Genomic DNA, 17,691 nt, shown 5'->3' on the forward strand with positions numbered 1-17,691 from the left:
TATGGTGGCCTTCCGAGTTAGGCATCCCGCCAACACCAGTTCCCAAGGTTAGCATCTACCAGTCATGCTAACGCAGTAGTCTCAGCCTCTTTCTACACGCTGAGAATGGTGAAGAAACTGTTACCGTATCTCCCTTCTACAGCGGGTAAAACCCTTATGTCCTCCTTGGTATTGTCCAAGGTGGACTATTGTAATGGACTGCTGCTAAACGCCCAAGAGCAAGTTTTTAACAAACTACAGCTGGTTCAAAACGCAGCTGCAAGAATTTTGACCAGCACCCCCAAGTTTTCTTCTATCTCACCTGTTATTCGTCAACTTCACTCGTTGTCGGTGAGAAGTCGTACGAAGTTCAAGGCCTTGTGTATCACGTACAAGGCTATGAACGACATAGGACCAGAGTTCTTAAAAAAGGCCTTGAGTGTATATACACTACCGAACTTTACGGTCCTCCTCATCCCAGCTTCTCCAAATCCCACGGACAAAAAAAGCTACATGGGGAGATAGACATTTTGTAGTTGCAGCATCCAAATTATGGAACTCACTACCTGATCACATCAGACTCAGCCCTTCCTTGTTAATATTTAGGAAACAGGTGAAAACTTGGCTTTTTAATCAGCAACACTGACAAGGATCCTCTCTGCAATTGTAGGTATCAGCGCCGAGACACCAATCGGTATTTGCGCGCTATACAAGTTTTATAAATAAATAAATAAATAAATAATGCGATTCAAACCCAATTCGCATATGTTACATGAGCCACATACAAAAAATCCTTTTGGTGGCCTGGTGGGTTCCAGATAATTTTTCGTAATCAGATCTTTGATTGTGGGGCATCTCCTGTATATACTCCTCTTTTGTCTCCAATAACATGTACCAAGCCAGGTACCCCTCTAAGCAGGTGCCAATTTTTACTTCAAATTTTGAAAATCTTATTATGATGCATACTATATGTTGTGATAAATGACACCCTGTCATTCATGCGAGGCTTAACCTTCCGAGTGAGCATAATATCCCTTTTAATGGACAATACCCTGTGCTTCCCTTTCTCTAGTTAGTCATGTGTATAGCCCATAGCATACAGTCTCTCTTGCAAATCATTAAGTTCCAGCCTGAAATCTTCCTCTGTGCTTAAATTCCTCCAGATTCTCACCATCTCCCCAAAAGGGATACCCCTAATCACTGCTTGGGGATGTGCACTATCAGCCCTCAGAATCGAGTTAGTTGCTTTCTTTTTTCTTAATAGTCTACTGTTAATAGTGTTCCCAATTACAAACAGTTCCACATCCAAAAAGTCAATTTTATCACGATGATGATTCATTGTGAATACAACGTTAAAATTATTGTTATTCAAATATTCATGATATTCACTGAGTTCCTCAACAGTACCTCTCCAGATTAAAAAAGATATCATCAATAAAGCGTCCCCAAAATAAAATGAAATCCATCCATTTACAAGCCCTGCGACTCCAGGCATGCTACCTCTCAAACCAAACCATGAATACGTTAGCGTAAGAGGGAGCAAGCCTGGAGCCCATAGCAGACCCTCTGATCTGGTGGTACCATTCGCCTTCAAACAGAAAAAAAATATTTTTCAAAATCATAGAACTAATTTCCAAAGTCATTCGAGAATGATCCAGTAAACTGGCACTGCGACTCTCCAGGAAATGACTCAATGCCAACTCCCCTTTTCATTGTCAATACAAGTATATAAACCAACAACATCTAGTCACAAAACTCATACCAGGTTCTCATGTTACATCTTGTAATTTATTTATCCATTGTGTCCCTAATATGAGGGCAAATTCACCACCAAAGGTTTCAAAAATTGATCTACAAATTCAGATAGATGCTCCGTTAGGCTGCCTATACTTGACACTATTTGCCTCCCAGGTGGTTTCTCCATGTACTTATGAACTTTAGGCAGAGTATATATGAACGGAGAGGTAGTATTCAAGACATTAATATATTTCTGCTCTGATTCAACCAGTAAACCCTGTTCCTTCCAAGATTGAATCAGTTGGGAACAAATTTGCATTTGCAAATACTGATTACTGAATACGGAGCTCCCTTCATTGTGGTATTTTTCATTGTAGGTACTCCTGCAGTGGTGGGCTACAGAAGGTTGAGCGTGATTTATTGGATCAATAACATTAAATTGATATAGCAATAATCCTGTCCTGCGCACACCAGTTGGAAGCCCTCACCGCTAGGGATTATTATAAATACACACAGACACTCATACTGAACCACACACATGCATACATTGAGGCATGCACACACATACATATGAGCATACACAGACATATTGCTTATGTGTGTTTTTCTATCACTGCAATATTGCAATAAAAATACAATAAGGGGGCGCATGTGTCTTGGGGCTTCTGCCTGAAACATTATTATGGTTATTTTAAATGCTATTATTTTTCAGATGTTTGCTGGAACACATTGAAATACCATTTCCGGAAAGACACATACGGCTGGGGAAGAGTTGGTCATAATCATCTAATATTAACATGTTTTATATAGTGTGCTTCCTACCACAGTTTGTGTTTTCTTAATACTATAAATAAAAAATGTAACAAGGTAAGTTTACTTAATAGACCTACACTGGAATGATGAAAACTGAATTGGCCTTGATAGGCATTGAATCTGTGATCTACAGATTCAGTCAGGCTTATGGGATAGTCTGGCATTGTCAGGAGGGCCAGTGTGTGAGCCGATATTTGTTATTTATAGACTGCCACACACAAATGTGAACTGAGGTATGGTGGGTCGGTTCATGCAGTCACCCTTACCTTGAAAAACACTTAGAGGCAGTTTAAAAATTGGGATGTAACACTGTCTATTTGTAGAATGTAACCGCTTTTTAGGTCTCGCCTGTGACAATTCATGCATGCTCACTTGCAAGAGATATTGTATACAGCAAGGTGCATACACCCCGCTCATTGCCTACCTTATACCGGCTTCATCGTCACTCCTATTTGCTACAATTCTAGTTGGCCAGCGCGTCCCGACTTCATTTCCTCTTCTTTCGGGTGCAGCATGGCCAAAGTGCTGAGTGCTTCAGCTTGATCGCTGTCCTTCTGCTGACCGCACGGTGTTTGGGTTATTTTTATTTTTTCTACTTCTCCTGTCGTCCTTGTTTGTGCTGCTTTTTTCAATTCCACCTCCTGTTCTTTGTGTTGCTTCCCACTCCTCCTTCGTTGTCCTTCTTGCCTCTTCCCGCTCCACCCTCCTGTTGTCCATGTTACCCACTGGCCTTAAGAAAACAAAATGTCATTGCACTTTATTTTTGTCCTGTTGCCCTTTACCTCTCACCCTTCCTCTCGTTATCAGTGTTGCCCGTTACATATTGTCTGTGTTAAGCACCCCCACCCGCCATAAGAAAAAAAGGTCTATGAAGCAGCCAGTACTGCCTGATTCTTACAGCTTTAAAAAAAAATAACTGTTAGACATACTGGACAGCAGCGGTGCTGTTTTAAAACATGAGTAAAAGCCATTGGCAAAGTAATAGCTCTTACTTAGGGGAGACATATTGGGTTTGCGAATGCTTGTTAATGAAAGGCGTTTTGGAGGAACAAATATAAAACTGAGAAGATACAAGAACATATTCCAGATCTTCGACTACCAGTGAATACTGGTGAAAAAAATGCAATAAATTTATTTACAGACGTGCAAAGTTCTTCCTTCCCCTTTGGGAATGTTCTTCCTTGAAGTACTGGAGACTTTCTTAGATCTGTATATTTCCCAGCTGTCAAGCGAGCCAAAGGAATTCGGGATTTGATCTTTTGAAACAGTGATCTCTGTCAAAATGAATACATTTCTCAACGAATATGAACATACTACCTTTATAGAACAGACAGTATCTCACCATCACTATTGGAACAGTTTGGGCAGAACTAGCACTTTCTGTAAAAATTTTGCACCTCTAAAATTAAATTTATATTAAAGCAAATCATAACATCTGACAATCATTCCACTCACCAGTTCTCTTTTTATTTTATCAACAGACATGTTTGACTAAATACAATGCATATCAAGTTTAGAATGATTCAAGGAATATTCTAAATTGCAATAATTATTATAGGCACAGTTGGTTTAAACAAATCAATTTCTGCCTAATGTACACCCAGCAAAGGTAAAAAAAAGTTCAACGTGATTTTGTACATTAATGAATACAGATATATAAATATAGATAGAATTCAACATTTACATTAGATGCAAGAATAAACTAAGTTAGGTTCAATAATTTGACTATTACAGAAAATCTAAGTGTGTTAATATATTTCTGTTCCTAAAAGCCCATCCTTTCCCCCCTGGTTGGCCCGGCAGGATGACCCAGAGAACACTTCCCAGACCTTGAGCTTCAGAGGGAACTGGACAACTTTAGATACTTGGGGATAAGAGTAACTGGGAAGCCCAAACAGCAACATAAGTATATTGTGAGAATGGTGATTGAAGGGCTGCGTTCATCAATATGCTTTTGGACCTCATTGCCCCTGTTCGCGATGGGAAAGGTGGCCATTGTAAAGATGATCTTTCTGCCTAGGTGCCTGTACGCAGTCCAAAATTCACTGTGCCTGCTACCTCGAAAGACGTCTCAGACGTTCAACAGCCTACTAATCGCACTGGTGTGGGCGGGATGGAGAAGTCGAGTGGTTTTGGATATACTTAAGGGAGATTAGGAGGACGGGGCTGGGATTTCCTGACATAGAACTGTATTATTATGCATTGGGCCATCGAGAACTAGAAAAAAATGCTTCTTAAGGGAACATGCACAGACACACCCTTGAAGGCACTCTTGATGAGCGGATCCAGAGTTGAGGGAGAATACCCATATCTGGTACGTCATTCCACCCATATATGGGAATGGGTGGAGGAAAGGGTCTTGCTGTGACCCCCCTCTTTAGGAACCTGGTAGTATGGATCTTAAAGCCATTCCGTGATATCAGTAATGGCATGTCTATTATACAATGGCAGATAGGGGGATGCAGACTACTGAGTGACTTATATTGCAGGGAGCACTTCATTTTTCAGGAGGCCGGAGAGACATTCTTGTGGGGGAAGGACACTAGTTGCAATATGAAAAATTGGCCAGGACCGCCATGCCAGGGACATCTGAATAGGCTTCCCCAGCACTTGTCCCTCGGGAGAGACATTACAGATGTTGTTCAACATAGGAGAGGGTGGACATCTGATAACACTGCTGTATTTAGCCCTAAAGGCTGACAGACCTTGCAAGGATCTAGCGACCAGAGCCACCTGGTGCATTGACCTCGGAGAAGAGCTCACTGATACGGACAGGGGAACTACGTGCATGTTCATGAAGGGGACCTCTAGCAAAGCAAGATTTAAGTTAATACACCTTAATAATGCTCACCGCACTTACCTCATCCCCATTAAATTAAATAGAATATACGGTGGTCATCCTGCCAAAGTTGTGGACAGTGGGGGCGTGGCTTTCCTTCATCTGGCTTGGAGTTGTCCCACTGTAATGACATATTAGTGGGCGTTTGTGCTTCACCTCCAGAGGGTGACTGGGGTGTCCCTGAACTTACGCTGTGGCACTGTATGTTTGGAATCCTCAAAAGTAGAAATAGAGGAAGATGCACCTCAAATTTCTATACCTCGTGCTGTTGTTAGCAAAAAGCCATGGGACAGCTGCGAAAGAGGGTCCTGGGAGTCACACTCTAAGCAAGGGACAAGATGGAATGGGTAGTAGCTGAAGAGATTCACAAAAGGATGTTAGGTAGGGAAGATAAGGTAGTGGAGGACCTGGAAACATGGGCAGAATTACTCACTGCCTTCAGTGAATGGAACGGAGAGAGAGAAAACATATCATCACCTACGCAACAGGGGGGTGGGAGTGATTAAAGTGCCCTCATGATGAGAAGAAGCACCACATACGGGCATACTCACAGGAAAACTCACGAATAATTGAAGGAATACGTATGGTATAAGGTTAATAAACTGATAAATGGGATGTGCACATCACGCTTTGGGTGGGGAAAACCACTACTAGGCCAGTCTGTATTACAACGGTATATTGGCAGGAAGGAGAGGGCTTCTTTAACACAGTCATGCTTGTCATAGCTAAAGGTTTGCATTACTCTTTGTGGAAGGTACATGTGCCATGAAGTCCAATAAGGAAATACGTTAAAAAATATATATTTTTCTGTTCCTGAAAGGCATTGCTCTCCTTTACTACTACTATAAATATTTGAGCTCTTCGTGATGAACTGGAGCGATCCATGTAGAAATCATTTCTGGAGTCTGTAATAACAAGAGGAAATCAAAAAACTAATATTAGACTTTGAGACTTTAAAAAAAAAAAATTTGATAATTGATTTCCCTACTTTAAAAATTGATACCTAAATTATAATCTTTCGTTGGGGAATAAAATTATGACATGAACAATCATGACAATATTCAACGTGCATTTTTCCTCTTCGTTACAATTCTCAACACTCAGAACAGAGCAAACATGGCTATAAAATCTTTCCCACCGTAGCTAAAGCACACTTTGATGCTACATTTAGTGTATATACTTACCTTTCACTTACTAATGTAAAGATCACTATCATTTAGTCTTAACAAAAGGTAAAGCAGAAATACCAGGCAAAACTGTAGGGTGTCTACAATTATAAGTGCGCTTGGGGGAGTTGAGGGAAATATGAAGCAAATGAATTTAGCCCCTACAGATCTGTATCCTTTTGTAAATTTGCAAACTCTTGCATTTTATACACTACATTTATATGCACTCAAAACATACACCGAGTTGACACTGGGGTAAAAGCCTTGTGCACTGTGGGAAAGTGCAAGAAACTCTTTTTGAAAGGGTGTATGTAGTAAGGTAAGGTTTTGAATGCAGAAAGGAAATCCAGAGAAATATTTCAAATCTAACTATCTGCTAAACCCATACATGTAGATTGTTCGCTCTGTCTAAATTCCACATGCAGTGTGGACAGAAAACAAAGGCAAAGCAAGTATCACAAATATGCAATCACCAGCAGGGTACACATTTCTGGCGTCGAACCACAGTATCACTTGGGTAACATTTCAGATACTGGAAGTTGATAATTACATTCAAAGAGGTGTTGATAGTAAAAATAAAGTATTACAAAACATTATAAATGGGCATTGATGATACCATGAACCCAAGAGTCTTACTCAACAATAGGACTTAGCATGCTAATTTGGAAAACAACCATACATTTCTTATTGGAAAAAGATTTTTTTTTTAATAGAATTCCATAGCAGCAAAATAAGTAAAACATAACAGAACACATATATCAAGACATCCATCATTGTGCATTTTAAGCCCCAATCCTAACCAATGCCCTCAACATCAAATTAACATGACATACAAACTATATTATACATAATAAACTTAATTACCCCGCCATATACTCCCTCACCACCCCCCAAATCATTAACCCTAATTTCCTCTTTCTATATCCTTTAACAGCATATAAACTGTATTCCATATTGTACACATTGAGAAACTTGGCATCTCAAAAGGCGGGGCCTCTTGCTGTAGCCAGGGTGAGACAATTGCCAACCGAGCAACCGTCGTGGCCATAATAATTAAATAACGGTGTTTATATAGTATCTGCCCCTGGCGGAGATCCTCCCCAATACCAAGCAACATCATAGATTGAGAGATTTTAACAGAATCCCCGGTTATTTCTAACAAAAACATCTTTATAGATTCTTTCAGAGGGTCCAATACCGTACACACAAAAAACACGTGCACAATGTCTGCACTATCCTTCCATCATGCTGACCCCCCCACTTCATCATTTTAAGAGGAGTATGATATAAATTGAATAACATTTTATAATTTTGACTTTAAAGGTTAGCTGCACAGAAAATCCTCCCTGCCAAATCAATGGATTTTTCCAATGAGATTTCGGGGTTCCCTAATCAAGTTCTCCATCTCATATTATATTTTTCTAGATCATCCGTTCTACCCTCTAACAGTGTTTTATAAATTACCCTGATGTTTCACGGCAGATAGGATGTTTTCCCAGAAACTCCCTTACTTGTAAGTATTCAAAAAATTGAGTTGTGGGTCGATGGAATTTATCTGCCAACTCAGCAAATAGGTATAATCGCCCAACATCACGATATAAGTCGCCAAGTCGGGTAATCCCCTTCCTTCTACAGCCTAAGGCCACCTGATCCCAGAAGATCGGGGGCAGCACTCCTGTAGCATTAGTGGGGGTATACATGGAAAGTACTGGAATCTCAAAGCTTTTCCGTACAGTCTTCCAGACTTTAAATACAGCATTTAATACCTTAAGGCGCTTGCTTTTAGAATAACTGCTGTCCACTATTTTGAATAGGCAATGCTTGACCTCTGACCCTAGAATCATCTGATAAATTGAGGGGGCTTTGGCCAAATTACTAATCTCTTCTCCGGTAAGTAAAATATGTGCATTAACCAAAATACAGGAATAATAATACAAAGCAAAGTCGGGTATAGACCATCCTCCTCTTTCTCGAGGAAGAGCCATATATCGGGCAACCCTACGAGGTTTCCCCGGAGCCCACATAAACCTAGTAAAGAGAGATTGTAAATATTGAATTTGTTTATAGGATACCTCCAGGGGCATTGCCCTAAAAAAATACATAACTTGCGGTAAGACATTTATTTTCAGAACGTTAGCTCTGCCCACTAATGAAAGATGGAGATTCTCCCACCTTTCAAGTGAGCGTTTTACTTCCCAAATAATATCGCCCCATTTAACCTCAACGATCTCTTTAACCGAGCAACCGTCGTGGCCATAATAATTAAATAACGGTGTTTATATAGTATCTGCCCCTGGCGGAGATCCTCCCCAATACCAAGCAACATCATAGATTGAGAGATTTTAACAGAATCCCCGGTTATTTCTAACAAAAACATCTTTCTAGATTCTTTCAGAGGGTCCAATACCGTACACACAAAAAACACGTGCACAATGTCTGCACTATCCTTCCATCATGCTGACCCCCCCACTTCATCATTTTAAGAGGAGTATGATATAAATTGAATAACATTTTATAATTTTGACTTTAAAGGTTACAGGAATAATAATACGATCTCTTTAACAGAGGTAAGGAGGATCTTAATACCCAGATATGGATTTCTTAAGCATATGTGTGAAATTGATGACTTACAAAAAATAAGAAATCAGTACAAGTCCAGAGGATCGCAAGGAACAACAATTTCAAGAGAGGAAGTATGTGAAATTAAACCACTGGAAAAAATAAGCTAAGAAAAAAACTTGCGCTTGAAAGGAAGTAAAAAGGGAGTCAGACAAGAAGGCTGTCAGTTTTGCTTAATCATAAACACAACCAAGCACACATCTAGGCCAGCTAGACCACTCCCGCACTAAGACGGACAGCACGGACAAACAGGTTGGAGAGAATGAGGCATATTTATATAGTAAGGTTATGTTTGGATAATATACATTGAAAATTACACATCCAGTGAGATGAAAATTATTTTACTTGCATGTCAGACATAACAAGCAAACGCTATATTCATTCCATCGCAGAAGGAGCAATTTGCACACCAAGCAATGACTTCAGATAGTATTATTAGAAAACCACTGCTTGGAAATAGGAGTTTTGTATAACAAGAGAAACACCGATGATGATTATTTGATAACATTATCTCTAAACTAATGAAGTGGTCATTACACATAAAATGCATCTATTGGAAAAATATAACCTGAATAAAAAGTGGAATTAAGTAAGTAAGGGTTCTTAAATAATGTAAGTGGCTGGGGTGGGCCAATATATTAAAAAAGGGTATTGCAGTTATAGCTGATAGAAAAGTCAGCTCTGTCTGCTGCGCGCCTGACTGCAGAGTTGGGCATTAATCAGTATTAAGTGCCAATTATACAGTGTTTCCAGAGTGAACTAATGAGTGGGATGGGGGAGGGGCGGCGGCGGGGGGAGCTGGGTGGTTTCGGTGTTGGCCTACTGTGGGCACAGTCTGCGTGTGTCAGTAGCTTGAGCGTGTGATTGTACAGTTTGTAATAGAAGAAACACCAGTAGAGTTGGACTCAGTCTCCATAATCAAATAGCTATTTAACTCATTTAAATTAAAGCAGGTCAGAATTGGTGAATAATATTAATAAATGCCAGTTTGCTCTAAAGTGCTCCACTTGAAAGATTTACCATTTTTTACAATTAGATGATACATTATTTTTTTCGGGAGGGGGGATGGGGGGGGGGGGGGGGAGAGGTTTTTTTTTTTTTGCTGAGTTTTATATAGCGCGAACTAGACCCGAACCGAATCAGGTATCAGAGCGCTTTAAATATTTACCAGTTACGTTACATGAGGACACACTTTCATTTTAGGCACAGAGAGATTAAGTGATTTGCCCAGAATCACAGGAGCTTTTGGCGTCGTTACCGAGACTTGAACCCAGATCCCCAGGTCCGAGGTCGAGCGCCCTAGCCGTTAGGCCAACTCCTCTCCCCAGTTTTATATAGAGCAATCTTGACCAGAAGGTATTGCGTATCAGAGCGCTTTACATGGGCACCAGTTGTGTTACACAAAGACTAATTCATTGTTAGGCAAGGGGAGATTAAGTGATTTGCCCATAATCACAGGATGTTAAGAGTCATTGCCGAGACTCGAACCCGGTTCCCAGATTTGAGCTCGACTGCCCTAGCCGTTTGGCCACAACCTCTCCCCATATCATTATGCCAGTATGGTACAAGACTATAGAAGAATACATTATATTTTCCCAGACATTCTTAAACCATCAATTGATTATTTATGTAGACTTCCATCTCGGATCATATGATACTGAGACCGCCTTTCTAGTAGCATTTTACCTCCCTTAAGAGAAAGGCACAATGATATGCGCAATACACTGAAAGCCAAAGCCTCCGATGCAGCTTCTCATCTGAAATTTCATTTGCATTCATCATTCAAATGCCAGAAAATCAAGTGAAATGGGTATCTATTTGAGAGAAACGTAAATGTGGGCATTTCATTAAGTTGATGAACATACAAAATTAACTGGGTGGTGTTGACATATTGACAGATGTGACTAAAAGACAGTCGGAGATTATTTTTTATTTTATTTATCAAATTCTAAACTGGTTTGTGCAAGCGGTGGGTGTACATACATTGAAAATAGTTTCTGCAGATCTACAGGGCTATTCATATTTATAGATGTAGCGGACACAGAGTTGGACTGAGCCTATGTTGTTCAATGCTGCTATGTTCTTGAGAACAACTCTCTAAGTTCATGAAGAACTGGTAGGGGCAAATACTTATTTCAGGTTGCTACAGCCATAAGATCACTGTGTCATCACTGCCAGCATACACAACCCTTCCCCCACTTCTACCAGTAGTAAGCATTCAAGTATTGTCAGCTGGCCTCCCTTCAGGAGCCCAATCACCTGGGACCACATTAAGGAATGTGGGTAATCCATGAGAGTGATGACGGGTCAACGGAATGTCGATGTATTAGGCAGTAAAGAGTTTGGAAAAATGAGCATATTAACATGCCAACGTTGGCAATCTCCATTAATCACTAGGCAGAAGCGCATTTCATCTCATGACCTCTGATACAGATATCCATTTGGACTATCTTTATATTTATTCTTACTGCATCTAGGAATGTTATAACCAAGTCAACACATAATTCTGTCTGTCATTACACTGTTAACAGGCCTAAAATCTACATGGTCCCATCACCATTATGCACAAGTGCCACCTCGTAATAGTCTTCTCCCAACCCATTTCCTACAACTTAGACTAAATTTCCCTGTGCAGTGGTATGCATGGTACAAATCTTGCAGCAGTCATTTTCTAATGCAAAAGCTGATTTGTGGAGGCACTTGAACACACCTTTCAGAATACCATAACTCGACTCTACCTTGTTTCTTGTCCGCCTGCCAGAAGTGTTGCCCCTGTGCTACTTTGCAGAGCTCACATTCAGATAAAGTGTAAGGATCCAGTAAGGAATCCCATAGGCACTGTCTCTTATGAGTGGTACATGGTACAGATGTTGTGCTAAAACTTCCGCCAATGTATTCTTGAAGCCACCCGTCCCCATGCTCGCCATTGTGTACTGAATGGTGAATGGCACTGTACCTAAACATGTAGGTAACATATGTGCTGCCCAAATACCTATGCCAGTGATGATGTAACTTAAATCACAAAGGTTCAGCACATTAAATGTGTGTTGTCCCTTTCTGCTCTTGTCTGTGTGTTGTGTGGCTGATGGCAGGTGGGTATTTCACACGGTGTGAAGTCTACTGCTCCAGTTAGATTGAGCAGTGTTTCCGGCACACCCTGTGAGGCATTTGGACAGGCAGGGAAGCAGGTGTAGCTTTAATGCGAACCTGTGATATTGCACTCTCTGGACACCACCTGCCACTGCCACAACAGCTTGATATGTTCATGAGGCAAGCAGATGCAGTCAAGTACTCACACGTGGCAGTACATCTGCTGTCTTTGTGTCATTTTGAGTATTGGATGTGGCTCCTGAGTGAGAGCTAGCAACACTTTCTATATAAATCTAGATTGTAAGGATGTCCTCCTTACACTGCTATATTCAAGAGACTCTTTGCCTATACAAACTCTCCCCTTCTCTTCTATGCTCATTCTATGCAGCTCACAAGCACCAACAACTTGCAATTAGGTAGAAATCACTAATTTAGGACATTTCAAATACATTCTGCCCCCGCCCCCTTCTATAGTTTGCTCTTTTTTGGCACCTGGGTAGGGGTGGTGCAATGTTTGCACTGTTTTCAATATTTTTTTGCATTATTCGCAAATTTTGTATTTTTCTTTTTAGAATATCAATAGCATTGTGACTGCTACTATGTTTACATTTCCCTTAACCGCCTTGCAACACAAACAGTCACTAGTATTGAACGTCAATTTTTGTGTATTGCCTTTCTGCATTGTAAATTTGCATTCCAGACCGACTGAAAATTTGCTATCCCTGTGTGCATGAGGACCAACATGGCAACCTCAAATAATTCTCTCAACTCCGTGAACTGTTTTACATAGACATTCTGGTAACTACAGGAGGGGTCGCAGAAAGAACGTAAGTGTAAAAATAGATTTCCTGTAGGCACTAACACAAACAACACTCCAGTATTAATTAATTTAAGGAGTTTTGTAAAGCTCTGACATCTTAGCCTGTCTTTCTAAGGCTATGCAGTAGTGAACATTGTACTAAGGTACATGTGGGCTCGAGGCTGAGTCAGCTGCACTGCTTTTTTAAGTAAGGCTTGCCCCACATCTGAGTTCAACACATTACACAAGTCCATACAGAGCTGCATATTGCACTTAAGAGAAAGGTTGCCATAAAGGCAGCCATTTATACTTGAGCCCTAGATGAGTGTGACTCCTGGTCTTAAGGATAGTTGTTTACTTCCTGAGAAGGAACACGTTTGCATATACTATATGAACCATCTTGCTATAGTTCTCAGAGAGATCAAATATTATATTACAGTTGGTGACCAAGAGCTGTTTAGGCTTTTCAGTTGCAAGTATAAACTAGCATCCTTCACACATCTAAAATGTGAAGAAAGGTTCCCTGCCGCACTCTTTTGTGGATTATTGAATAAGTTATGCAACTGATTAAAATGGATGACATGTGAAGATGTCTTGACCTTTGGAGTGTAGGAAGAAAGACTCCTCATTATGAAACTGAACGAAAAGATCTTGGATAGCAAGTGCTTACAAACAGTTTACTCTTCTTAACAAGCAGCCCACAGTAGCTCACTCACTTTGGTTGTCAGCAGTACCTAAAGCCACAATGGCTATGGCTGGTCATCTGGACAGGGGTAGTAGCTCTTTCAGTACAACTGGTCAGACGCGCCTGAAAATTGATTTGAAATGACCAATCAGCAGCGCCTAGAAGTTCATTCTGAATGGATGGTCAAGCCTGGCATAAATATTCTTTCAGTAGAGCTGATCAGTCTGACCCGAACGTTCATTCGGCATGACTGGTCAGCAGCACATGGAAGCCTACTGCTCGGCAACGCGCCTGGAAGCTGTCAGCACGGCCCCGGAGCTTCTACAGCTCTTGACAGCATCGGCTTTGCGCCGTGGCCCGCGCCTGGGGGTTGGGGCTGGGCATGATAGAGATCTTTGGCCCCACCTGACCCGGCATTCTGCTGCAGCTAAATGAATACAGCACGGGGGCACAGCGAGATAGTGAAGGACCGAACAGTTCCATAAAAAAACACACAGGAACGCTTAGGACACGTGACAAGTAAAGAACCTGCTGCCGCCAGTCGCCTTTATTAATGCGCACAGCAGAGACAGCCCGGCCGCCTGCCCCTGTGCTGCCTGGCTGGAGGGACAGGGGTAGATAATGAGCACTAGGAGGCTTGCTGCGAGAGCAATGGGCAGTGGGCTGGCATGTGGGCAAGCTGAAGTGCGGGGCTGGCGGAAGGGGTGAAGAATTTAGTGTCAGTCGGAGTGGGTGGGGCCGGGGCGAAGGGTTGTCAGTAAGGGGTAGGAGCGTGGGGCTGTGAGTGGTCAAGAGTACCTTGGTTGATGTAACAGAAAAACAGCATCGCGTGGGGGTATAATGACTCCATATATATGCGGGTGGCATTTGCTCTCTGCAGGATCACTCAGAATAGTGTGTGAAGTCAGAGTCGTGGGGCAGCGTGTGCCACTGCCCTTAACACACGAGCAGGGAGAGAACCGTGGGCGCACACGGTCCCAGAGTGAACAGATAGGGGTGGGGGTCCTGTGGGCAGGCCGAGGTGAGGCGGCGAGCACCGGGTATCTGCATGGGCACAATGGCTCTGGATATTTGGTGCCAGGAGAGCTGTGCGGCGGGGGGGGGTGTTGTGTGGCGGGGAGATAGAGGCTGGGAGCGTCTTCAGGGTCCGTGGAGGGAAAGCGGCCTGAGGAGGAGTGTGAGACGTTGGCCTGATATATGATGTCTCCAATTCTGGAACCACCTTGTATCTGTCCAAACAACCCTTATGGTGTCTGGTTGTAAGTCAACCTTATTAGACAAGCTATCCTAGGGGTAGCATGGACTAAGCAGCCTTAAAGGCTTAACTCAAGAGGTCGTGTTAAGCGAGCTGTTTTACCAATCACAATCCTGTAATATCAAATGAAAGGACACCACACAAGTATATATTATAAAAATATATGTATTTATTAATTAAAATAATCCCCAGTATTCTTTATGAACAAAGGGGCCCAAGCGTTAAATCAAAAGCACAGTATAACATACAAAGTTGCACAATTTTGGATGAGGGCGAGGGGCCACTCAACCATATACTAAAAAAATGGTATAAGAGATACCATTCGATCAGTGGTTAGGCCTAGGGCCTAGGGAATCGCTGGGAGCAGTCGGGACAAGCAATGCTGAAGTCGGGAAAAGCCCGCGGGATTCGGGTGCAGTGCTGAAAGCACAAGCATGTACCAATGTTAAGTCAATGGTGCGTAAAAGTTACACAAATAGAATTTAAGGACACTTCCCCTGAACCTAGAAGGACAAAACTTTAGACACAGACCCTAGAGGTGGGTACCAGTGTGGGAACACCGGCGTTGCAATGTTACCTCACCCACAGGAAGCGGGTGCACAGGGTCGAAGTAGTGTCGGGTTTCGTCACGCAGGCTCTTGGTGCTTGAAGCTGAAGATGCTGCAGGCGATGGGAAGGAGAAGTGTCCGGTGGGATCCAAGGGTGGACCCAAGTCGAAAAGTACCTGAAAGCAGAGGGGACAGAGTATGGGTCACTCAGCAGTGACCAGGGTGGAACCAGGGTGGAACCAGGCAATGTCGGGTGCAATCAGGTGGTTGTCGAGGAGCTTCTCTCCGCTGTCACGTGGGCTCTGGGGCATCTACGACGTCCAGGAGCAGGTCACGATCTGTCCCACGTAGGCTCTCGCTGTCGGCGCAGTCGGCTTCAAGATTGGAGCAAACAACACTTGGCAAAAGCAATCCACGCGAAACTGGGAGATTGCTTTTCACTCGGACCAGGAAGGTCAGAGCGGGGGCTCCTTTTCAGGGGAGGTAGTGTAAATCTGGAGCAACCAGAATCACAAGTCGTATTTCAAGTTTCGTCGGCACAGGGGCCTCAAGCTGGCTGGCAAGTGACCGGGCCAACGCGTTGAGCCAAAAGAAGCAGAAGGGCCCCACGCAGCACTCGTCGAGTGTGGAGGGCTGAACTTCGGTGCAATTGTGGCTCAGGGTTGGGGCTTCTCAAACCCCGGTGTACAGCTTCGAGGGTCACTCGTGGGCTGCACGGTCAGCGTCGCGTGGTCTTTTCAAGATGGTGTGCCCCACGCTTCCGGTTGCCTCCACGGGTCTCAGCTCTGCAGGGACTGTGGATCGGGCTGTTAGAAGGCAGGCAAGCTTGATCTCGTCGATCTCTGTCGCTCGAGTTCCGGCGGGAACTGCAACAAAGCAGACGTCGATATGCTGGATGGTGCCTGTTTGCACAGGATGGTCACTCCTTGACCACAAGGGAGATTCTTCAGTCTTCTACGTTGAGTAGGATGTCGAAGGGTCCAGAGTTTCGTTTCTTATGTTTCATCAGGATAATCTGAAGTGCATTGGCACTGCTCCCACTCTTATTCGAATCTGGGGGGCTGGATTACCTGCTAGGTCCCCTCCTATGGGTGGGACCCAGGAAGGGGGTGGATACACCCCTTTCCTTTGATCCAGGCCGCCCTGGGACTGGGGCTGGTGTGCCCCAGAACCGGTTTGACCGGATTATGCAAGGGGCAGCCTTGTGCTCCCCATGCAGTGTCTGGTTTCTTTCAAACCTCCCTGCTACAATCCACTATCTCCTGTCTGGGGGGGTGTGACACCTCCCTGCGACAGGAAACCCCTTTGTCCAGGCCCCCTTGGCTGAGTTTCGGTCAGCTTCAGGGGGTCAGACTTGTGTCTGTGGCAGAAGCATCCATTTTGTGGATCTGAGGCTCTTTTAGAAATTAACCGCATTTCAGTAAAGTAACATGTCTTCTCCCTCTAGAGGGGTGGAATGCTATCCCCGTCGCCAGAACTGGCGAGGGGATAGTATTCCAAATCGTATGACACCTTACACGACATGTTTTGATAAAGCCAAACCAAAGTTGCTATATAACCGCGAGGATTATAATGCACTTAATAGTATATGGTATGGCATTATCCTGAAACAGCTTAGGGATTTGTTCCCGACGGCTGCAGACAGGCTCAGCTCATGCTAGAGCTCCAGCTCACATTAAACCACGCACTCTGCCCCCAGGATTGATAAGGCCTTCCATAGGAGTGACTCACAGGTTTATATGTGTCCAGATATAGGTTTAGATATAGGTATACTATATCTAAGCAAGAGGTGATTACACCAACTTGCCCCAGCTGAGTGATCAGCCAGTTGTGTCAATTTAAGAACCAGCCAGGGGTGGCAAAAGATATGCTGCAGCCCCTGGTAGGCCTTGGTGGCACCTATGCCCTGAGCACCTATAGTGCATGGTACAGGGGCTGACAAGGAGTCCATTTCCAATTGTGGTATGTACCTATAGCACATGTATTAATAATTTAGAGAGAGAGCAGCAGGCTGGGGGTCTGATTAGCAGGCCCACAGCCTCAGTAGTCGAAAACCAGTGAAGCAAAAAGCAAACATTTGGGGTGACCATAGGATAGCAGACCCTACTCTCCTACACACCCCCCCCCCAAACGCAGGGACATTAAACTAACCTTGACCAGA

General features: G+C 43.1%; 1 protein-coding gene across 1 annotated transcript in view; it reads right to left on the reverse strand.

Moving 5' to 3' along the window:
• Positions 1-3,974: 3,974 nt before the first annotated feature.
• Positions 3,975-17,691, reverse strand: part of TMEM128 (transmembrane protein 128) — a 200,766-nt gene continuing 187,049 nt past the window's right edge. The window contains exon 5 of the mRNA XM_078678478.1: positions 3,975-6,273. The gene's annotated coding sequence lies outside the window, so the exon portion shown is untranslated. The remainder of the gene's footprint in view (positions 6,274-17,691) is intronic.

Source organism: Lissotriton helveticus, chromosome 2_2 (genome assembly GCF_964261635.1).
Source record: "Lissotriton helveticus chromosome 2_2, aLisHel1.1, whole genome shotgun sequence".
In the NCBI taxonomy this organism is placed as follows: Eukaryota; Metazoa; Chordata; class Amphibia; order Caudata; family Salamandridae; genus Lissotriton; species Lissotriton helveticus.